General features: G+C 41.4%; 2 protein-coding genes across 11 annotated transcripts in view; both read left to right on the top strand.

Moving 5' to 3' along the window:
- Phactr1 (phosphatase and actin regulator 1) overlaps window positions 1–21,579 on the top strand; it is a 508,872-nt gene that overhangs the window by 302,477 nt on the left and 184,816 nt on the right. The window lies entirely within an intron of this gene.
- LOC134478501 (ER membrane protein complex subunit 5-like) overlaps window positions 1–21,579 on the top strand; it is a 95,781-nt gene continuing 74,202 nt past the window's right edge. Inside the window, exon 1 of the mRNA XM_063259897.1 lies at window positions 1–21,579. This exon is cut by the window's right edge and continues 74,202 nt beyond it. The gene's annotated coding sequence lies outside the window, so the exon portion shown is untranslated.

A 21,579-nucleotide genomic window follows, 5' to 3' on the forward strand; every position in this document is an offset into this window, starting at 1 on the left:
TGGTGGCATCCTTCATCCCTCACTGATATGAGTTGAATTCCAGTCTGTATCTTAATTGGCAGAATTTAATTATCATAAGCTGTCTACACCAAGGGGAGGCTCAAGCCTCAGAATTGCTCCTGTCATTAATAATTCCTCAGGATGGCTGAGAGTGGTTTTTTATTTTTTGTTTTTTTACAGTCTCTGTGGTTTTCTCATATCTCAGGGTTGGTTCCTTTATTGTTATTTTTTAATTTCAAAGCCACCAATTTTCTTTGCTCTATAAGTAATGTGGACTTGGATGCTTGCTTTGTAGCAGTGACAATCCATTTCTTATTTTCACTGCTCCAGTAAAAGTCAGCACACAGCAGAAAATGAGTTATGTAAAGTCATTGGCAGATGAGGTTTTTTTGTGGAGGAAAAGTCTTGAGTAAATGTTTCCTGAACAAGACGGGAGATCAAGAATGGAAATGAGTCATCGCTGGAGTGACAAGCATTAACTGTATAGCTCATGCAAGTCTTATCTTGGAGTGGCCATGCCTCGATCTCGAGCCCAGCTCTGCTCCTGGCTGGTTATATGAGTCTGCTCTGCTTACCTAACTTTGTATCTCTGTTTCCTCGTCTGTACAATGGGAATACGAATTAGTGCCTCACATGAGTATTTGTGGAGACTTTGGGTCTCTTTAGGCAGAGAGGAGGATATCTTTAGGCAGCTAAGGGTATTGAGAGAGAAAAGCCATTATTTCACCATGTTGGGTTTGAGATGAGATAGTGAAATTCATTTTAGTTTTGTCCCAGTCTGGTTGAGCTCCTGTCACAAAATACTGTTCCCTGAATATTTTAAATAAGAGAAATTTACTTCTCACAATTGTGGAGACTGGAAATCCAAGATTGAAGTGTCCCCAAGATAGATTTTATCCTGGGATCTCTGATCTTAGCGGGTAGATGGCGGCTACTATCTTGCTGCCCGTGGTCATGAGTTGTGTGTGTGAGAGAGGAAAGGGATAGATGCCATCTAAAGTCTTTTCTGATAAGGGCGCTATTCCCATCCCAAGGGCCTCATCCTCCTGACCTCGTCTAACCCTAATTTCTTCCCAAAAGCCCTGTCTCCAAATACCGTCACACTGGGGCTTAGCACTGCAGCATGGCGACTCGGGAAGGACACTGCGTTTCTAGTTATGTACCCAGCGTGTCCTCAGGCCTGCTTCAAGGCTTCCACTTCCTTTTCCTCTACGTCCCCAGAAACCCAGCCTGCTTTCCTTCCTACTCAGAACCGCCTCTTCTATTTTTTGGGCTTCCTTTGGCTTGTCCCCAAAGTAACTCTGAAGTGAGAGATGATTCACTTTCTGTGCCCAAACATCAGTCCACAGACCCAAAAATCTTCATACCAGTCACTTTGGGGAAGGAAAGAGAATGAGAGACATAGAAAAGTCTATGCAAAAAGTCACAGCAGTTCTTAAAATCTTAAGCAGTCCTGTGGTAGACACTGTTTGTGTTTTCTGACCCTGTTTCTCAGAAGCTTCAGTGCCCTGTAGCTGTGATTTAATTCTTGAGGTAAAAATGACCCTCTGGTCCCCTAATTGTCTAAATCATGGCCCTACTGACTGAGCCCCTTTGCCCTGGCCAAGGTCATCTACGTTCTGTCTTTGTACCGATTGCTTAAAGGATGAGGATGCAGCTCACTGGTGCAGAAATGGGAAGGGGTGGGTGCCGGCTAAAGTCTCCTCCAAAATGCAGCTGGAGAGGAGGAGTGAGTGCGGGTGTCCTGCAGCACAGCGGGGTGGCTCTGGCCACAAGGGTTTATCATACGTTCATAGAATACTAGACAAGAGGAGCTCGAAGTTCCCCAACACAAAGAAATGGTAAATGTTTAAGGAGAAACGAATGCTAATTACCCTGGTTTGATCATTATATAGTATGTGCAATGCATCAGATTATTACACTGTAATGCATAAAGATATACAATGATGTGTCCATTATAGAAAGAATTTTTAAAAACCAGCTAAATGAAATGTATTTTGTAGGCAAGGTCAGGTATAGGATAGTGAACAGAAGGAAAATAGAAGTGTTCTATAAACAGTGAAAAAAAATCCCACCTGACTTTGCTATGCAAAATGGTTCATCATAATACAAACACACGTCATTTAAATAATTGCCATTTATAGGCTTGAATCCCTAAGTACTGGGGTGGTTTATGCACTTCCTTCTGGCAAATCAGGGGCTTTGATGAATTCCTTTGGCAAGGCCACAGGCAAAGCCCCAGTCCTGCTCCCTGACTGCCTCTGCTGACATCTTCGAGACCCTGGAAAACTTGTCCTTTCAATGGATGCGAATACAAAGACAGCAAATTACTCATGAATCATTTAAAATCTGGAAAGTTTTCATTCTTTTGGAGGAAAGAATCTAAACATGTGACAAGCAAAGTTGCTACCTTTAAATTATGCTCACACCACTCCCAGGAACGTTTTGTGATCAACATAGCCAAGCTGACTAATTTGGCAGCTAAATACAATATTTATATATAATTTTTGTTTGTGTTAATTAAGAAAATTGCTTCTGAATCGGAGAAGGTAACGGATACACTATAGAATATCTTTATATGATAAGAGATGGATGAATTCATCATATAATTGAAGTTATTTTAGTAAAAATGTTCAGTGTTTTACCTCATAGTACTTTTTCTTCTTAAGTGGATTCTGAACTTTTATTACTTAGTTTTGCAAAGAAAATACTTCCTGGGCTAGATCATAACCCAAAGAAGAAATATGACCACCTAAGGATGTTCAACATAATAAATTGTACATAGGTCCAAATAGTACTTTATTTTCTTACATGCGAATGAGTCACTACAAATACACAAGAAGATTACCAGTATGCATATATTTGTCTTGCATAGATATTGATAAAAAAATTATGGAATGATTCTTGTTGAATAAAAGTCAACTTTATTCAGGACCATCACAATAGGAGCTTGGGGGAACCTGAGAGGAGTTTGGTTAATAAGAAAATCTTCATCAATATATTAAAAATATCCTTTGCCATGGACAGTAATGCCCACAGTTTTAACAATAAGCCCACATACTGCCTTTCTGTTGTTAAAATTGTATACCCTGTTGAACACACAGGAGGAGATCAGCCTGACGCATGGTTGGCCTATTGTAGCTTACACATCTGTAATTTGCCACACTTAGCTGGCTACAGTTTCACTGTAACTCAAGTTCCAGGAGAGTAACAGTACATACAACACCTTCAAATACCAAAGAAACTGCATCAGGAAATTACGCTGTCAACATTTTGGTCCTTTTTGGCATCCATAGTGACTGAATCTTTTGAAATCAGATCGCCACATTGCACGCTCCCCACACATCCTGCATGTTGTAAGCTGAAGGTTTGTGTGCTCAGAAGGCCTGAGCATTAAGACCCAGAGGCTGGGCTGCCTCTGGAGTAGCTCAGCCATAGAGCACCTGCCTAGCAGGCCCTGAATTCCATCCCTAGCACCAAAACCTCAGTAGCAATAGTGAAACTCAGGGTCGAAGCCTCTGGGTCTGGCAAAGCTCTCGAGATAGAGGTCTCTTGGAAGCTCTGCTGTAAGATCCTAGCATAAGGAGTCCTCAGGGAGATGAGCCCTGTGTTCCAGCAGCCCAGGGGCCGTGAGGCAGTTAGCCCAGCTTCGTAGGGGTTCAGGCAACAGCTGCCCTCAGCGTGTCTGGACCCCCACCTGGGAATGGAGACAGATGATTGCAGCTTCTCCAAAACAGGGCAGACAGAGCATCCCCAAATAGTCTGCTGCAGTGATCATTTCTGAATTCCTGGGAGACAGAACTGTATTATAGGAAAATGGGACCAACAGGCATCCACTGTGACAGGACCACTGAGTAATGCCTTTATTTCCCCTTAATATAAAATGAGGAGCCACAGGGGTTGATTTCCTATGCACTCAGGGTGTGGGGTGGAAAAGCAGGAAAATCATCCACTGAGTGCCCACCATGTACCAGGATGTCCTTGGCTCGGGGGATGTCTTGAGAGCCACACTAGACCTGGCTGGTGACCTCATGGCGTGCACAATTTAAAGGAAGGGGCAGAGCATCAATTCACAAAGTAAAGATAAGATCACACCTGTGACAGGGCAGGGCAGAAAAGGAAGAAAGAGAATGGGAAAGAGAGAGTGAAAGGGGACTTGGCCTTAGTGTCAGGAAGGTCTTTTTAAGGAAGAGATCTGAGGGAGGGGTAGGAATGAAGGAAAAGAATACTCCATGTGGTAGAAATAGCATGTGAAAAGGCCCTGTGGTTGAAGAAACAGGCATGAGCAGTCTAGGAAAGCAAGAAAGATCAGTGACTGGAGAGTGGAAAGCTGGAAGAAATACAGAGAAACATGTGCCTCCAATCAGCTACAGGTCATCAGAGGCTTACCAAGAGCTGTCTGTGTGTATTCTTGGGAGCAGATGCTAGGTTACTATGGAATGAGGAATTGGGGTGAAATAGGAATTTTTTAAAGAAGTTTGGAAGCAAAGTGGGGAATAAACTGGGAAATAGTGGGTAATGAAACTGAGCCTGTAGGGGTGTGTGTATGCGTGCGTGCGCCTGTGCGTGTGTTTTCACTGGCTGCATCTGTGCCTTCTGGTGTGTCTACATTGCTTCATGATGGAAGAGACAGAACCAAGAAAAACCAATAGGAACAATCCAGAAAAAAGGTACAGATTCAGAAAATATATGAGACAAGACAGAGAGGTGGGGGAGCTGAGAAGCAGGAGTGAGGTGCATAAAAGGACAGGAAGAAAAAGAATGAACTTCCTTGAAATAAGAAGGATGCAGGAGGCTGCTGCGGTGGAAGGTGGGATGATAGATGTGCTTGATGACCCTGTCTGCTGGCTGATTTTTTAAAAGTAATAGCTGAGGTTATCTCCAAGTGGCCAGAGAGAGGGAGTTTTTAAAGTTGAGCATGATCCAGATTGATGACTGAATCTACAGCAGTCCCACCTTCCCTGCTGGGATGTGTTCATACCCGAAGCCAGGGATCATTCTGAGCCTTATATGTACTGTGTCTTTTCTACAATACATCCTAAGATAAAATTTCATTTATAACTTAGACACTTAAGAAGTAACAACTAATGGTAAAATAGAACAACTGTAACAATATGCTGCAGTAATAATTATGTGGTATGAACTATGGACTTTGAAGGACCAGCATCACTACCCTGGTGCTTGGAGGTTGCTGAGTAAAGTAATGGTTACTTGAACTCAAGTACTGCCAGATGGAGACGGCAAATCTGATCACCAAGAAGGCAGCTTAGGGGCTAGTAGGGTGGATACCGTGGGCAAAAGATGATTCAAGTCCTGGGCTGGACAGAGCAAGACCAGGAAAGATTTCATCACACTACAGTACTAGACATGATGACAGTTTAAAACCGGTTGCCTAGGCCAGGTGTGGTGGTGCAGGCCTGTAATCCCAGTCCTTAGGAGGCTGAGGCAGGACGATCACTGTGACTTTGAGGTCAGCCTGGACTACAAAGAAAGTTCAAGGCCAACCTGAACTGCAGAATGAGACCCTATCTCAAAGGGGGCTAAAAACTGATAAACTAAAGCAGGTGTGGTGGACCACACCTGTTATCCCAGCACTCTGGGACACCAAGGGATGAAGATGGGGACTGTAAACCCAGTTTGAATGACTTAGCAAGACCCTGTCTCACAATAAAAAGGGAAAGGGGCTGGAGATTAGCTGAATGTGAAGGCCTTAGGTTCAGTCCCCAGTGCTGCAAAACTAAAACTATTGTTTATCTGTGTAATTTTCTGTTTAATGTTTTTGGGTCCCTGTTGATGGGTAACTGAAACCACAAACACAGAACCACGGATGAGGGGTATTGCTACACGTGAACCTCCCGACTCTGCTCAGTGGCTTGGGCTGCCCCGGCATAGCTCTGGGCAGAGAAGATAGTGGAATTCATCTTGGCCTGGAGTTTTGCCAGATAAATGAAAAGAAGTTCAGAGGAGGGAAACTGAGGTATTTGCATTAGTCTTCTAAGGCTGTTTGTAAATTACCAGAAATGTGATAGCTTAAAGCACCAGATCTTTATTTCCTCTCCGCTCCCATGGCCTGAAGTCTAAAAAGAGCATCAGCTGGATTGGTTCCCCTAAAAGGCTGAGGGAGAATGTGTTCCATCTCTGCTCCTGCCTGTTGGTGGCTGCTGTCAATCCTTAACCACCACCACGTCTTCAGATGGTTTCTCCTCTCAGTCTCCCTCGTCCCAAACCTCTTTCCTTTCTCTGATCAGGACACAACGCCTTGCAGTCAACGCCCATCCATATCCAGAGTAATCTCATTCAGATCCCTTTCCTATTAATGTCACATTCACGAGCACCAGGAGTTGTAACTTTTGCGAGGACATGCTGCAGAATCGAACTTGCAATGAGAATGGAAAGAAGAGGTCTGGCAGATGGAAAGAATTAGCAAAAATCAATAGACCGCAAATTCCAAAGAGGGCAGAGAATGTTAAATAGTGAGTCGGAATCACTGCAGAAGTCCTCTGGGCAGGCAGGCACTTGGGAGTAAAGAGCGGCACTCTTTACTGATTTGTATAAATCAGTGATTCGCCAGGCAGTGCCATGGGGAGAAAAATGCAGCCTAAAACCATGGCAGGGAGCAGCCGAGGGGGGAGGTGCAAACTAAGAAGTTGTCGGGTCCCTGTTTAAGACACAGTGCACGATCCAGCCTTCTCCTAAACAGTTGTGTGTCTGTTTTCTAATAATAATTCGCTATTTTTATTCACAAGGAAAATAAAAGGAACTTTCCTCTTTGGCTTTAGTAGTCAACGAATTGTAGAACTGGCATTTCCTCGGGGTGATTCTATGTGTTTTCTTTTTCCAACTTGAGAGGTCTTTCATTCACCATATTTTTAAGCCACTAAAGTATTGCAATTTAAATGATTCATGGGAAAATCAAAGGTTGCTTTTTAATCTCTTGCTCCAGCTGTTGGCAAACCCACCCAGTACAGGAAGTCATATAACAAGACCAGAACTCTCAGAGAAGAGGAATGGCTTGCCTCTTCGGCCAGCCTTATAAATGATGGCACTGGGCTTTGCCTGCGCCAGCCCCGTCCAGCTGACGGCAATAATGAAAGACGGCAACACTGGGAGCCACACTGACTTCTGAGCTGTCCCCCTGCCTCAGGGGAAGCCCTTGCTTCTGTCATTTCACCATGATTGCTGCTAACACCAGCAACTTCTAGACCCCCAGAATCCCTTCCCAGAAAAGCCCCTTTCTATACAGTTGTTTAAATAGGTAGACAGCCTATCTTGTGTTCTTCCTTTGGACCTATGAAGATGTGTGATAAGCTTCCAGGTTTTTCAGGAAGAGTCTGTCCCTAATACCCAGGATGGTTGACCCCATGCTGGACCCATGTCACTAATTCTTCCCTCTGCTACAAATTCTTGGCGTTCCCTGTGATCAGGGAAGTAATTGCAATCCTTGGAGTAGAAGCATGAGCCACGACATTGCATCAAGGCTTGTCTTGATCCCTTTTTGTAGCACAGGATTGCAGACCACTGTTACCCAGCACACAGCCAGCACCGTCTACCATGAATGATCAGTGTCAGCCCCACGGCTGTTGAGCTGAGACTTTTGTTCTTCCCACTCACGCAGAGACACGAAACTGATAGGATGCAAAAAAAATAATGGTGAAGAGTTACTTGTGTGCCTGAAAGTGAGCTCGCTGCAGGCCTTTACACCCTAACTTCAGTGTTCCCATAAAGTCCCCATTTTTCTAGGTAACCAAGTAATGCTGTTCACTTGTTCAGGGTCTGGGGCTTTAAATCATAAGAATCTCATAAAAGGTAATGATTTAACATATCAATTGTAATTATTAATGTACCAGACACTGCCCTTATTCATTAGATTGCCACCATGAGGACAGACTTGGTTCCTACTTCCCGACTTTATGGTCTTAAAGAAAAGTTAGATAAGTGATTATAATAAACTATATACATAATATGATAGTATAGGTACATTAGCTCTGAGGAGTCAAAGGAGACAAACCTGGCAAACTTTCAAGTTGCCAGAAAAGCATCTGTCATAGTTATTTTTCTCTCATTGCTGAGACAGGATACCTGACACCCAAAATGAAGGAAGGAACGGTTTATTTCAGGTTTAGCTCAGTTTGTGGAGCTTCCAGTCCATAATCAGCTCGTTCCAACACAGAGTGGCACGGCAGAAGTACAGCCATTCGTGGTGATAGAAGACACTGAAAAGCACCAAGAACAAAATAGAGGACAAGCCTCTTTCCCTCATTTATATGGCATGCAAGTTACCTGTCCTAGGACATATGTAGCACTCACACCTCCAACCTTAGCATGTGACAATGAACCAATCACAAACTCTAGATTCAGACCCCTCTGAAAAGCCTGCCCCTCCATGACTGCATGAAGCTTTGGGGGACATCCAGACACAAACCATAACAGCTTCCTAGAGAAATGGATGTTTAACCAAAGAATGTGGTAATAAACATGAAGGAGTCTTCAATCTTCTTAGACAGAACAGAATATCACAAAGCATGGAGGAGAGAGGAAAAATAGCCTTAAAGGAGATTATGGTCAAAAGAATTGTTGGCGGAGGAGCAGAGAGTAGTGAGAGATGAGAATAGAGATATGGGTAGGGGTCTGCTCTTGAAAAGTCTTGTGTGGGTTGGTAAGGAGTCTGAACATTATCCTAAGGCAATAAGAAACTCTCAAAGGAGCTTCTGTAGTTTGGCATGGCACCAAATGTTGTCTTCAAATTTATAATGTAACACCAACATGTACATGTTTGTGTCTATAATGAGAAATAATTTACTTATGATAGAATTAAAGACATCTCATTACTGTCACATCAAATGGAATATTAAGTGTTGTTACTGATTCTGTTAACAGAGAAACTGTTTAGCAGGTGGTTTATTATAATGCTGGGGAGAAATGAAGACTGCCTAAATTAAAATAGTGACATTGGGAGCTGAAGGCTATGAACAGACCAAGAGATATTTAGAAAACAAAATAAGCAAGACTTGATTATAGATTGGATGTAGAAGAGAAAGGAGGAATAAAGAACTCTTCTTAGATTTCTCATTGAGCAGTTAGGTGGATGCTAGAACCATTCTTTATACTAGGGCCACTAAAAAGGATCAGGTTGGTGGGGGAAATTATCAATTTATTTTGGGGAGTGCTGGCTTCCGTATATTTCAAGATGTCACCTAGAGGGGACATTGTGGGTAGAGATTGGGGAACAGAAGAAGTTTGACTAGCAGTGGAGACTGGGAAGTCACAAGCACCACAAGGATCACTGAGGCTGTAGGATGAAAAGTCCAGGGAGAGTAAAGTAAGACCAAAACTCAGGGTGAGTTACCTCTGCACCCTGAGGACCACCGGCCTGGAAGGGGTAGGCAGAAACAGAGAAGGCAGATAAGTCTCCCTCTGGAGTTTAGAGGAACCCCAGGAGCGGCGGAAAGCATCACTGAACCAGAAGAGGGAGTCTCAGAAAGAGTCCACTCTGACATGTCCTGGCAACATGGCAAGGCCTGGGAAGTGGCCAGTACGTTAATAACAACTCATCCTTGGTGTCCTGGGGATAATATTTCAGAGAAGCCTTAAGGCTGAGATCTAATTAGCATATGGTTGAGGAATGAGTGCCAGAAGAGGAAGTAGATAATTCCTTTAAGAAATTTGGCTGACAGAAAGGAGGAGAAATATATAGTAATCTCCAAACGAAGCTATAAGCTGAAGGGAGGTGTTTAAGATTTATCAGGTTGTCAAGCTATAAAATTTGCCTTAACATGGCTTTGACATTCCAAGAGAAATGGAAACATCAGCAGAATGTCTGGGAAGCCAAGGAAATATATTTCCACACATTTTTCAGGCATGAAAACCCTCATGACTGGAAAAACAAACATTCTAATAAGCAGAATATTATTTAGCATGTGATTTTAATAAAAGTCATCAAACCAAATTGACTAGCCTTCAGCATCTCTCTGGATCACATGATTCCTGTAGGCAGTTGTTTGGAACATTCATCTGGATTCAATCCCCCAGCACCAAAAGTAGATAAATAAAAATAGAACAGGTCAAGCACAGACAGAGAATATTCCTGTATGTCTCTTGTTACCCACAAAGAGAACATTTAGGGGTGAGAAGACCAAGTAGACTTAATGGCCTGCCATTTTAAAAATCTGTAATAGGTACAAGCTAAAGACTATAGAACCTTCTAGTATTGGGTATGAAAGATGTATATACAAAAAATAAAATTTACATTACAATACAAAAGATGTACGTACAGAGGACTCTGCTTGCAAGTCAAGAATATAAATTGCATTTTCTCTTTATCTCCATGCAGTACATATAAAATTGAAATTCAATCCAGTGGCCATCCAACCACACCATTATAATTTAATCTAGATCTAAAAGGGGAGAGAAGGTAGTTATTGCAGCATAAGATGAAAGACTATTAGTTTTTGTTTTATTAGACTTATTTTAAGCTAAATAACAGTACAGGTTGAAGCTCAGGTTATGAGAATGTATGAGAATGTTGTTTGAATCACTTATTCTATGGAACAAAAACTCCAAAACTCAGTGACTTAAGGCAGCCACCACTTTGCTGTCTAGGGCTTAGGACAGTGAGCCTGTGGCACATGTGCTGTAGCAGGCTGTTTGTCATCACTAAAAGCTCTGAAAGGTTTGCAGTCACTGGCTAGGCTCAGCAGGGTGGTTCTTCTGATGCTCGTTTGGAGTCTGTTATGCATTTGGAAACAGATAGAATTAGAGTCATCTAGAGCCTCACAGAATATGGGGAAAGCTGGACTGCATTCTCTCTCTGTATGGTCTTGGGTCCCTAAAAGCGTCTTTCCTACGGTCTCTCTATCAGGCAGCTCAGGGCCACCAGGAAGCACAAGTGGGAAGTGTCTGGCCTTTTTAAAAATTAGGTCTAGGGGCTGGGGGTTTAGCTCAGTGGCGTAAGCGCCTTCCTTGCAAGCAGGCAGTCGTGAGTTCAATCCCTGGTACCGATAAAAATGAAAAAGACCAAAAAAAAAAAAAAAAAAAATTAGGTCCACAGTTGGTCCAGGTTCATATCCACAGTATTCTCAAGGTCAAAGTCACTGGACTAGAGTAACGATGATGTGAATTTCAAGGCCATCTTTGAAACCAGTTTCCACTATTTCAGAGTGTAGATGATAGCTCCTTCCTTCTCAGGTAGACCATGTATCCACAGTTTTATACTGGTAACAGCAACAGTTGTAGTTACCCTCTAGTGCCTTTCGTCTGTGATGTGAGTCATGTATGAGCCTGTCTATGCCTGTGAACATCAATCTCACAACCGATAGACGTGGTATTGTTAACCTCATTTGACAGGGTAAGAAATGGAGACTAATTGCAGTTAGAAATTATAGAGCTGGGATTTGAACTGGTTTATACAGATATTCCTAATTTAATGACCTACCTGTTTAATGACTGTCCAGACTTACGATTGAGGTGTCTTATTTGGATTTAGGACGCCCTGCTCATACTTCAGACTTCCATTTGGAGTATGATGCAGGAATGTCAGCAGCACTGTGGCCTTATGGCAGCTTCTACAGTACAATACTGTATTTTTTGATGATTCTACTTCATAGTACAGTGAAGTACTGTAGTTTTATACTCTGTTATACATTATAGTACTGCATGTAAGGGTTATGTAAATAAAAGCAAAATCATTGAGTTAGATTTTCCTTTGACCATTTCTTTGTTCTGAATATTGAAATGTATATACTATATACAATTCCTCATTTAGCAATCAATTTATTTAATGACCTAGTCAAAGGAACAGAGCTCAGCTGCTAAACAAGGAATGTCTGAATGTTAGAAATGGGATTGCATTTTAGATCCATAAGTGTGGGAACTTCTAATTGAGATGGTTTTGAAACATTATTTACACTTAACAGTGATACTTCAAGATACTTTCCTTTTCTACGTGTAAAATTCTATGTAAAAGCAAAATGTGAAAAAGAAGCTCATGAATAAAAACTAATGTGGGAAGTCACAACATGAGTCTTTCTTGAATGTCTTTAACAGCAGAAATGAGCATTTTTCCGGTGTAATGCCCAGTAGTGTCTACTTCAATGGTCAGTAGATGGCAGATACTATTTGTTAAGAATATAAATTGATTGAGAATGTAAGTTGTTACTATAGTTAATTGTTAAGAATGTAAATTGGTAGAGATTGGGTATCCCTATTCTGAAAATCTTAAAAACCAAAACGCTCTAAAGTCCAAAAGGTCTTGAGCATTCACCTAATGCCAAAAGTGAAATATTCCTCATCATGAAACTTTGTGTCATGCACAAAATTATTAAAAATATTACATAAAATTATCTTCACACTGTGTTTATAAGGTGTGTATGAAACATAAATGCATTTAAACTTTGGTCTCATCCCAAGGTAACCTCATCTTGTATATGCAAATATTTTTAAAAATCCAAAGTTCAGAACATTTCTAGTCCTAAGCATTTTGAATGAGGAATCCTTAACCTGCACATTGTGTTCATGTCTCATTGTAATTCTGCTTCATTCATTGTACATTTATGATTTGTGGAGACAAATCATGGGTAGGGAAATGGAGAGTGGTAACACTTGGGTTTGGATGTCCCAGAACTTCCATCGTTTGTGACTAAGATGTCCCTGGGGCCATGCACCTCCATGTAGCACTGAACAGTGATGGGGGACAGCTGTTCAGTCATAACTCTGCACAGCCGCTGAGTCACCTGAGGCAGGTTGTTTGTGCCTAAAATTGGGACCCCATAAAGAAAAGAAATTATAGAAAACTCTCAGTCCGGCACACATAACAGGTTTTATCTGCCATTTTTTTTCTAGACACGTTTAAAAAGCACAAGGTGTAAGAGTAAGGAAAGACTTCTTGTTTGACATTTTGAGTCTGCGGGTGTTGGGTGGAGATGGTGCTCATTCTTCTCAGCTTCTCTTTGGTTTAGGCAGTGTTGATTTGGGACTGGGGTGGAGCCTGCTTTTAGACACATTGTGTAGTTTCAAGAAATGGGCTTGTTTGTTTTTTAGGGTCCAACAGGTTAGTTCACTAAAGCATTTCCTCTCCTCTCTGATTATATTGAAATGCATAAGAGACAATGGCCTCTGCAGAAGTGCTGCATCGTGCTTTCTTCCTGCTACACCACAAGCAGACACATATAAAACAGAGGAAAATGTATTCTTAGAAGAGAACATGGCTGGAGTCTCCTTTTGAAAAACTACGGCAGATCAGAAGGCTCAAAAAAGGAGATACAGAGCAAAGTAAACACATCCTTTATCTTCCAGATATCTACCATAAATACAAAGCTTGTGCCAAGCAAAGCAGGAATTAAGTTGATCCTGCACAAAACTAGGAGGGCAAGTAAACTGCAGGCCCTGGAACCAGTTCTGTTTTGCAAATAGAAAAGAATCGCCTGTTAAGCTTCAGAAAAAAGGAGAAGATAACACTGGAACCCAGACACATAAGAGTATTAGAGTAGCCATCAATGTCTCCAATTGCAGCTAATGATAGAGTTCCTGTGCTTCTTTATAAAATTAAATTTATTTGTTTCCAGACTTCAAATTGCATTTCTGCCTCCTGTCCCTTGCCTATTTTCTTCTGCTGAAGGTCTTGATTGGAAATTCTGTCCCAGTTTGTTCCAGCAATGTGCCCGTACCAATTTCTTCCAACAATAATTTATTCTCTCTTCCTTCAATGCGTCTCTCATTCTACAAAGTCTCTGATTGCTCCTGTCCTCGGCTCCCATGCCAGCAGCCCCAGTGCTTTCACCCCACTCCCTGCCCCTCGAGGTGCGTGACTTTTTATGTGCTCCTTTTGTACCGGATCTAGGAATCACCATTGACTCTTCTTGAGTTTATCTCCTTTGTGTGGTGTCATTATTTTTTTTCCATCTCAGAGTCATGCACTTCATTACAGTGATTTAGTGACAGACCACATATACAATGGTGGCTCCCCAGATTCAGTTGCCCAGTGATGTTCTAGTTTTCTTAGTTTGTGGAAGTGTTCTCTATGAAGTTTATACAACAAAGTCACCCAACAATGCATTTCTCAGAAGGTACCCACATTGTTAAATGATGCATGACCCCCACTGTTAAATGATTCTTCCTCTTTTCTTTCCTTCTTGGAGGTACTCATTTACCATATTCAAACACTGATTTTCCTAAATCCATTCAGCCCTTGAGCATTTGCTGTTTTCCATCCATTCACCAGCACTAGACTCAGCTCTAACCTGTGGCCTGAGGCCAGCCCTCTGCAGAACACCCGATCAGTGTTGTCTTTGTCAACCTCCTGTTGCTAATAACATAATACCATGGACTGAGCAAGTTAAAAGAAAAGAAGTTTATTTGATCTATGGTTCTGGTCCAAAGTCAAAGGGCTATATCTGGTGATGACCTTCTTATTGGCAAAATCCTGAGTGAAACAGGGGATCATTAAAATGAGACACACAGGGTACTCCAAAGTCCTACCACACTGACTGTTATAACAGATCTACTTCCAAGAAACCCTTTAACTCATCAGTCTGCTCATCTATTAATTATATGAATGGGCTAACCGATTCATGAAGGCAGAGACCTAATTATCTCTTAAGGAGATGGTCTCACCTCTTAATACCTCATAATAACAATGAAACTCAAATGTGAGCTTCAGAGAGGACAACTTAACATTCAAAGCACAGGAAGTATGTCTTTGCTGAGTGCCTCATTTTTATAGTGCTTCATTTTTAGGCTATATTGGTCTGCTTTCCTGTTGCTGGGGCAAAAGAACCTGACATCCACATGTTAGAGGTGGAGAGATTCATTGTAGCTTAGCTAGAGAGGTTTTAGTCTGTGATCTGCTGGGCCAAAGGCAGAAACATGGTGGAGGAGCATGGTGGAGCAAAGCTGCTTACTTCATGGTGGCCCAGAAGCAGAACACAGGGAAACAGCACCGGAGAGGAAGGGGCAGGGACCAGATGCGGTCCCCAAGTTTGTACCTGCACGCCCCACCTGGATACACTCGCAAGTGTGCTTCACTAATCTCCTAGGTGGCTCTCCTGCCAGTCAAGTTCACAATCAAGAGTAAACTAAAGTGTGAATTATTTAAAGAGCAAAATAAAAGATAGGTAACAGAAAACAGGGAGCTAGGTCTTTTGCAAGTGAGAAGGGAGCCAGACAATGGAGGGAAGGAAGGAAAAGGGGAAGAAGTAAAATCAATTAAGATGTGTTATGTGCATGTAGCAGTCCCCGTGATGAATGTCACCAGTGTGTACTGCAAACATATATTAATAAGAATTCTTGTAAAAGATCAGCTGTCACACAGTCTCCCCCTCCAGAAACATCCTGACTCTGTAAATGAGTCAGCCTTCATTCTGAGGACATCTCTGAATCAAGGCTCAGTTGCATTTCCAGATGCAGTCCAGTTGCAGATAGGCCCTCTCCTTTATCCGTCATGGCTTTCGCTAGACATTTATCTGGGTTTTCTGGGGTCTCCCAGAATTCTTGAATCATTCATTTCCCTTTGACACTTTTACTTTCAACAATCTAATGCTTGCATGTTACTTTCGTCCATTAACACTACCAGTACCAAAGACCACAGCCAACTGTTGACAAAGGATGAGCTTCTGTGGCTTCCACCACCCTATGAAACAGTTCCTGTTAATACCTGCTTTATCAAAGAGGATACTGAGCTTAGGAAAAAGTCTCAATAACTTTCCAAGGATCACAGGACTGCTTAATGTTAAAGCCCTGGAGGATTCAAGGCAAGTCTGTATCACTCCAGGGTCTTCTGCATTTTGAGTAGTAAATAGGTCAGCTTTAGTGGACATCTTGGTGGATAACTTTGAAACATGCTTGAAGTCAGAAAGCTGATCTCATTAGGAAAGCAGAACAAATATTGAAATAGATTTGGTGATTTTAGTGACTAATACTGGAGCAGGGAAAGACACCCATGTGGTGCATCAACTTGTCAGTACTTTTAAAATCTTGTTGGGTGGTTGGTGGTTGGTTAATTTAGTTGATTTCCTTGTTAAATTCTAAGTTGTAGAAAATCACAGGAATGACATTAGATAATGAATCAGTTATGATTTCAGACTTGCTCAACTAAAACGTATTTAGTAATCTTATAATGATATCTAAAATAGTCCACGAGTGCTCCCACGAATTCAGTGTTCTTGAAAGTCAGTGTAAAAGTTTTCCCCATCTTTGTGTCAGTCTCAGGAAGATTTTGGGGATAGTAAAGTGAGAATATAAAGTATGCAAGATACTGATGAATTCACATAAATGAAAGGAACTGTTGTATGTAAGAGCCTGCCTGGAGTGGAGTGGGTCTGACCTGAGATTGCCAGGCTTGGGTGATAACCTCAGATGCCCCCAGAATTTTCCCTGTTTCATCACAATAAGGGAGAATTTTTTTCTTCAACTTTTTATAGTAAGGGAGAATTAAGTGCAGCGATGTGAAAAGCCTCTGTGAGTAGAAGTCAGAGGAGTGCTAAGGATGCTCGGATACACAGATATTTGGTCACAGAAGACTGTTGTAATGTTCAGTATATTTTTGTCCTCAAATTATTAGCCCAGTATGAGTTTCTAAGGGAATGAGCATCTCTTCTATGGGATACCAACATCCCTGTGTCCTTGCAAAAAAAAATTACCCCATACTGTTAGGATTTGTGTTCTCTGGGTTGTTAGGAAGCATGAATGGCTTTACTGATAGGTGAGAAACTATCTGCATGCTTTAGCAGCATACAAGGATGGGTTGCATCATGCTACAGGTTACATTTCCAGATGTATCTGTGAGGATTGTCTAAAGCAACCATGAACTGTAGTTCTGAAGCATTGTGCATTAATATATTCCTTTGCAAACAAAAGTCATATAATTTATCCACTGTAGAACAAAACTATTTCATGCACACACAACTAGAGAGATTCATTACAAGAAAAGTTGCTATTACAACAAGGGTGGTCTTCACCTATCTGACAAATGGTTGGAGCATCACTTAATAGACCTGGGCCAAGTATCTGCAGAGATATTCATAACAATATGCCTTTCTGTGAGGGCTACTGTCACATCAGGGTCTGCTGCTTCAGAAAAGATCAATGGGTTCTTGCGTGTTAACTTCTAATTGCCGGAAAATAATTAAATGTCTCTAAAGAAATCATTTAACATGCTCATCACTGCCTATGTGACTGTTACTCTCATAATTTTATCTGTAGGTTCCACATAGAAAACCTGAGTTTTAAAAATAACAATGAAGGCTGAGGATGGAGGATCATAAGTTAGAGACTTACCAAGACCTTATGTTGAATGAATGAATGAATGAACGAACAAATGAATGAATGAATGAGAAAGAGAGACTGGGGATATCACTTAGTCCAAAGACTCTGGCTTCAATCCCCAGTACTGCAGAACTGAATCAATTAACTTCATTAAAGTTTCAAGGTAGAGAGAAAGTAAACCCTTACTGCTCAGACTCCTATAGATTATGTCCTTGTGTATGTACTCACTAATATTCTTTGATAATAATTTCACATAGTTGCAATCAAAATAAAAATACAAAGTTTATCTCTGCCATTTTAACATAATATCATGACAATCCCTCGTTCAGTGACCCTGCTATGTATTCCATTGGGTGTAAATTCTTATAAATAATCCTACCACAGACATCTATGTGGGTAGCATTTCTTCCTTCAGACTAGTTCTTTGGAGTTGAGACCAGGTTCACTGTCATATTGGGTGTGAATACTTTTGTGGCCTTCACTTTCCCAAAAAGTCATAATAATTTTCACTCCCTGTGGCGTGGAGAGTAATGACTTCACACTTAGTGGAGGAGCTGGAATACAGAAATGTGTAGCAGTGCGAAGTGAAAAGTAGTTAGTGAGAAGTCAAATAGAGAAGATGCTGCTGATTCCCAAAATGTTCCAGCACTGGGCAGTCTATTGGAAATGGCCCCAGGGAAGCCAGCTCATCGACCTCTTTTTGGACTGATTTCTTCTCTTGTTTATTATGAACTCCTGGTGTGAATATTGTATGGGGCCAGTCCAGCCTGGCCTAACATGTTTCCCATCAGAATAACTGAACTTCAGTACAGGGGAACTTTAGTAAGGGACAGGAGGAAGATACCAGGTATATTAGTTACTTTTTACTCATTGCTGAGACAAAATACTCGACACCCAAAATGAAGGAAGGAAAGGTTTATTTCTTACAGTTCTTGGAGGTGTCAGAACATACTCAGTTGGTTCCAAGGCAGTGTGACATGCGGGGCAGCCATTCATAGCTGCTGCAAAAAACAAAGCATGAACTGGCAAGAGAGAGAGACACACACCTTCTTCCCGCTGATACATCATATCCTGGCCCCACCCCTGGGTGGATGTAGCACTCACACCACCAGTCTGAGCACTAGCCAATGAACCAATCACAATCACTTGATTTGGTTGTATCCATAATTGCATGAGGCTTAGAGACCACTGGCATAAACCATGACACCTGGGTATCCTTACTGATGTAAACTAACAGAAGCCATAAACAACAAACTACTTACAAATGGATTCTGACAAGACGATTAATAGGAAAAAGGAAATACTAGAGATTGAGTGTTTAATAGCTTCTTAAAGTATATGAAAATTGAAATTCCTACAGCTGCAGTGAATTTTTATTGAACAAGATACAGGAGAGCTGGGACCACAGACAGGTGGTCACAGATGTCATTGTGCCATCATATTTGAGGAAACCACTTGAGAGAAGAGGCACGAAAGGAAACAGATCAGAGATTCCTTTTTTGTCATATTCAAATCCAAAATTCCAATAGGTCATTGGGGAAGGTTTTTTAAGCAGGGCAATGCCTGAGTTCATATTTTCAAAACAGCCTGGGCAGAGGGTCTGAATGCACAAGTCAAAGAATACAAATGTCCCATAAGAAAATATAGATATATGAAACTCACACTGACATAATTGAGGAAACATGAATTGAGTGAGATATTGTTTTCCACGTGCTTTGGCAAAGTTATAAGAAATTGATAAACAACCTGTCCCAACCAGCATGAGGATGGACTGAGAAACAGCTTTGCTCCTATGATGTTGCTGGCAGGATGAATCACGGCAGGGGTTTGTGGATACAGTGTGGCAGAAGTAAGTCATCAGAATTGTAAATGCACTTAGCCTTGACTTTGCAATTTATCAACCTAGCAAAGGTCGGTGAGGCACAGAAGAGCATTCCAAATACATGGGGAAAAAATATGTCACAGAATTCCACCCTTGATGGAAGGGCATGTCCCAAAGAAATTATAAATTGCCAGGAACTCATCCTACCTATGTGCTTCCAGAAATATAGTAAGATTAATGCACACAGTTATTCATTACAGATTGTGTATAATAGCAGACTACTGGAAACAAGATAATGCAATCACCGGAGAATGGTTACATAAATGGTGTCATCTTTCTACACAATGGAGTATCTGGGAGCCACAGTTATGTCTAAATAAGGTTTATATCTTCAGATATGGAAGGAACTTTCAGACTCACAGTCAAGTGGAAGAAATGAGATAGGTTATAGACAGTATATATGTTATGATTCTGCTTGGGTTGAGTTTTGTAATAGTTTGTATGCAACACCTTGATGATGAAAATACAGAAAAATGTGTTACAGTATGATGGCCTTTAGGGAATAGAACTAAATGTTCACATTAGATTTTATTTGAATTATTACCCTAAGTATGAACAGTTGTAAAAGATACATTTCCACTGAATTTTACCCACGTATCATCTTTGGATAATTTAATCTTGGCTTGTCAAGATGTATTTATGTGCTATTCATCCTTTCCAGTTCTTTGCATTTGTTAGCTCCATTCTCTCTTCTCAAACCCACTCATGAGACCTGGCATTGTTTTTATTCCCTCTTCACGGTGGAGGCAGCTAAGACAGAGATGTTAAGCAAATTGCCCTAAGGTCACAGAGCAAAGGCAGAATTTGGGATCTAGTACCTTGGTCCTTGAGCTCACTCTACTTTTGATCAATTATTTTTAATTTTTCAATGTTGAAACAAGAAACATTTTGCTAGAGTAAGGGCTTGACCTACATGCATTACTTATATCAGCCTGAGGTTCGGGCAGTCAAAGTTTTATTAGTAAAGGCTAAAGTTGTTTATGTCTCTGCTGCAGTAAGTGAAGAATTATTTCCAACTTCATCTGAAGGTGATGAAACCCCTACATAAAGAAGAGAATTATCCTGGTATTGTTCTGGGTTTGAAATGTCCTCTCGGGGCCATGGTCTAAAGGCTTGGTTAGTCCTAAGTGCCCAGCACTATTAAATGTGGTGGAATCCTTAAGAGATAGAGCTCAGCAGGAGGAAGTTAGGTCATGGGGCCCTGGCGGGGATATTAGGACCCCCAGCCCTTTGTGTTTCATTTTGTTTCCTGGCCACCATGAGTCGAGTGATTTCCTCTGCTCCCCCCATAACACGCTGCCTCACCACAATCCCAAAAGCAACCGAGTCAAATAACTAATGGCTACAGCCTCCAAAATTGTGAACCAAAAAGCCTTTCTTGCTTATAAGTTGATTTACTGCAGATATTTTGTTACAGTGGCAGAAAATCAAACATGCCAGTTGTGGCCTGTCTCTTTTCTCAATCCTGACTTTGCTTTCTGAAAAAGGAAACCATGTGTTACCCCTCCCAGCCATGCTGTGAGCCCTGAGACCAGCCAGGGGCCAGGAAGCATCCACTTTTCCTTTCTCCAGTCTTTTGAAGCTTAGGCTCCCGGGCTGGGATGCAGGATTACCCCACTGTGGAGCACTTTATAGCCCCGGGTCACATGCCAAGGGACTCTATCCTCTAACTCACCACATCAAGTTTGGAAAGCAAAATACTGCAAACCAAGCAGCATCCAGGGCCAGCATGATTAGATGAATATGGATAAGTATGTACTCTTTTTAGAATTATTTTATAGAAAAAGCAATAGTATTTGATCAGAAGAACTTTCTAAATAGTAAGTTGTTTGAAGAATACAATGAAAGGATCTTTCTTTCTTTCTTTCTTTCTTTCTTTCTTTCTTTCTTTCTTTCTTTCTTTTTCTTTCTTTCCTGGCCAGCTAATGGTACCAGTGTTTCACAGTGTCCCATTATTTGCTGTGGATTTCTCCTACAAAGTCCTTTGTTCAACACAACTTACCCAAGATCTCCTAAATGCCAAGTACAGAAAATTGAGAGCTAAAGAAGCAGAGTCGCCCACACTGAGCCACACACTCAGGGAAGAAATAGAACTGGGAACCAGTAATTACAGTTTCACAAGTTAAGTGATCAAGAGGTACATACAACATGTTCTAGAAGCACAAAACAAGTGATCCCTAGATTGTCTTAATCTAGTGCCAGTTGATAATCACTGCCCAAAGAAATGACGTGAAGTGTCCTTGGGGAAGATCCTAATGCCTCAGATTAATTTAGCCCTTCACCTCTTGCACCTGCAAAAACTACAGACTCCTAGCATCGGTGCTGCAGGGAAAGGTATTATGGAATCCTTCCCATTGGGGTGTTCACACTTTCTAGTGGTTCAGCATTCAGCCTTCCATTTGTTTTGGGAGCATTTTGTACTCACTAAGTGCTAAGTATTA

Source organism: Cavia porcellus, unplaced genomic scaffold, assembly GCF_034190915.1.
Source record: "Cavia porcellus strain 051 isolate PalLab524CR breed Dunkin Hartley unplaced genomic scaffold, mCavPor4.1 scaffold_13, whole genome shotgun sequence".
NCBI classification, from domain to species: Eukaryota; Metazoa; Chordata; class Mammalia; order Rodentia; family Caviidae; genus Cavia; species Cavia porcellus.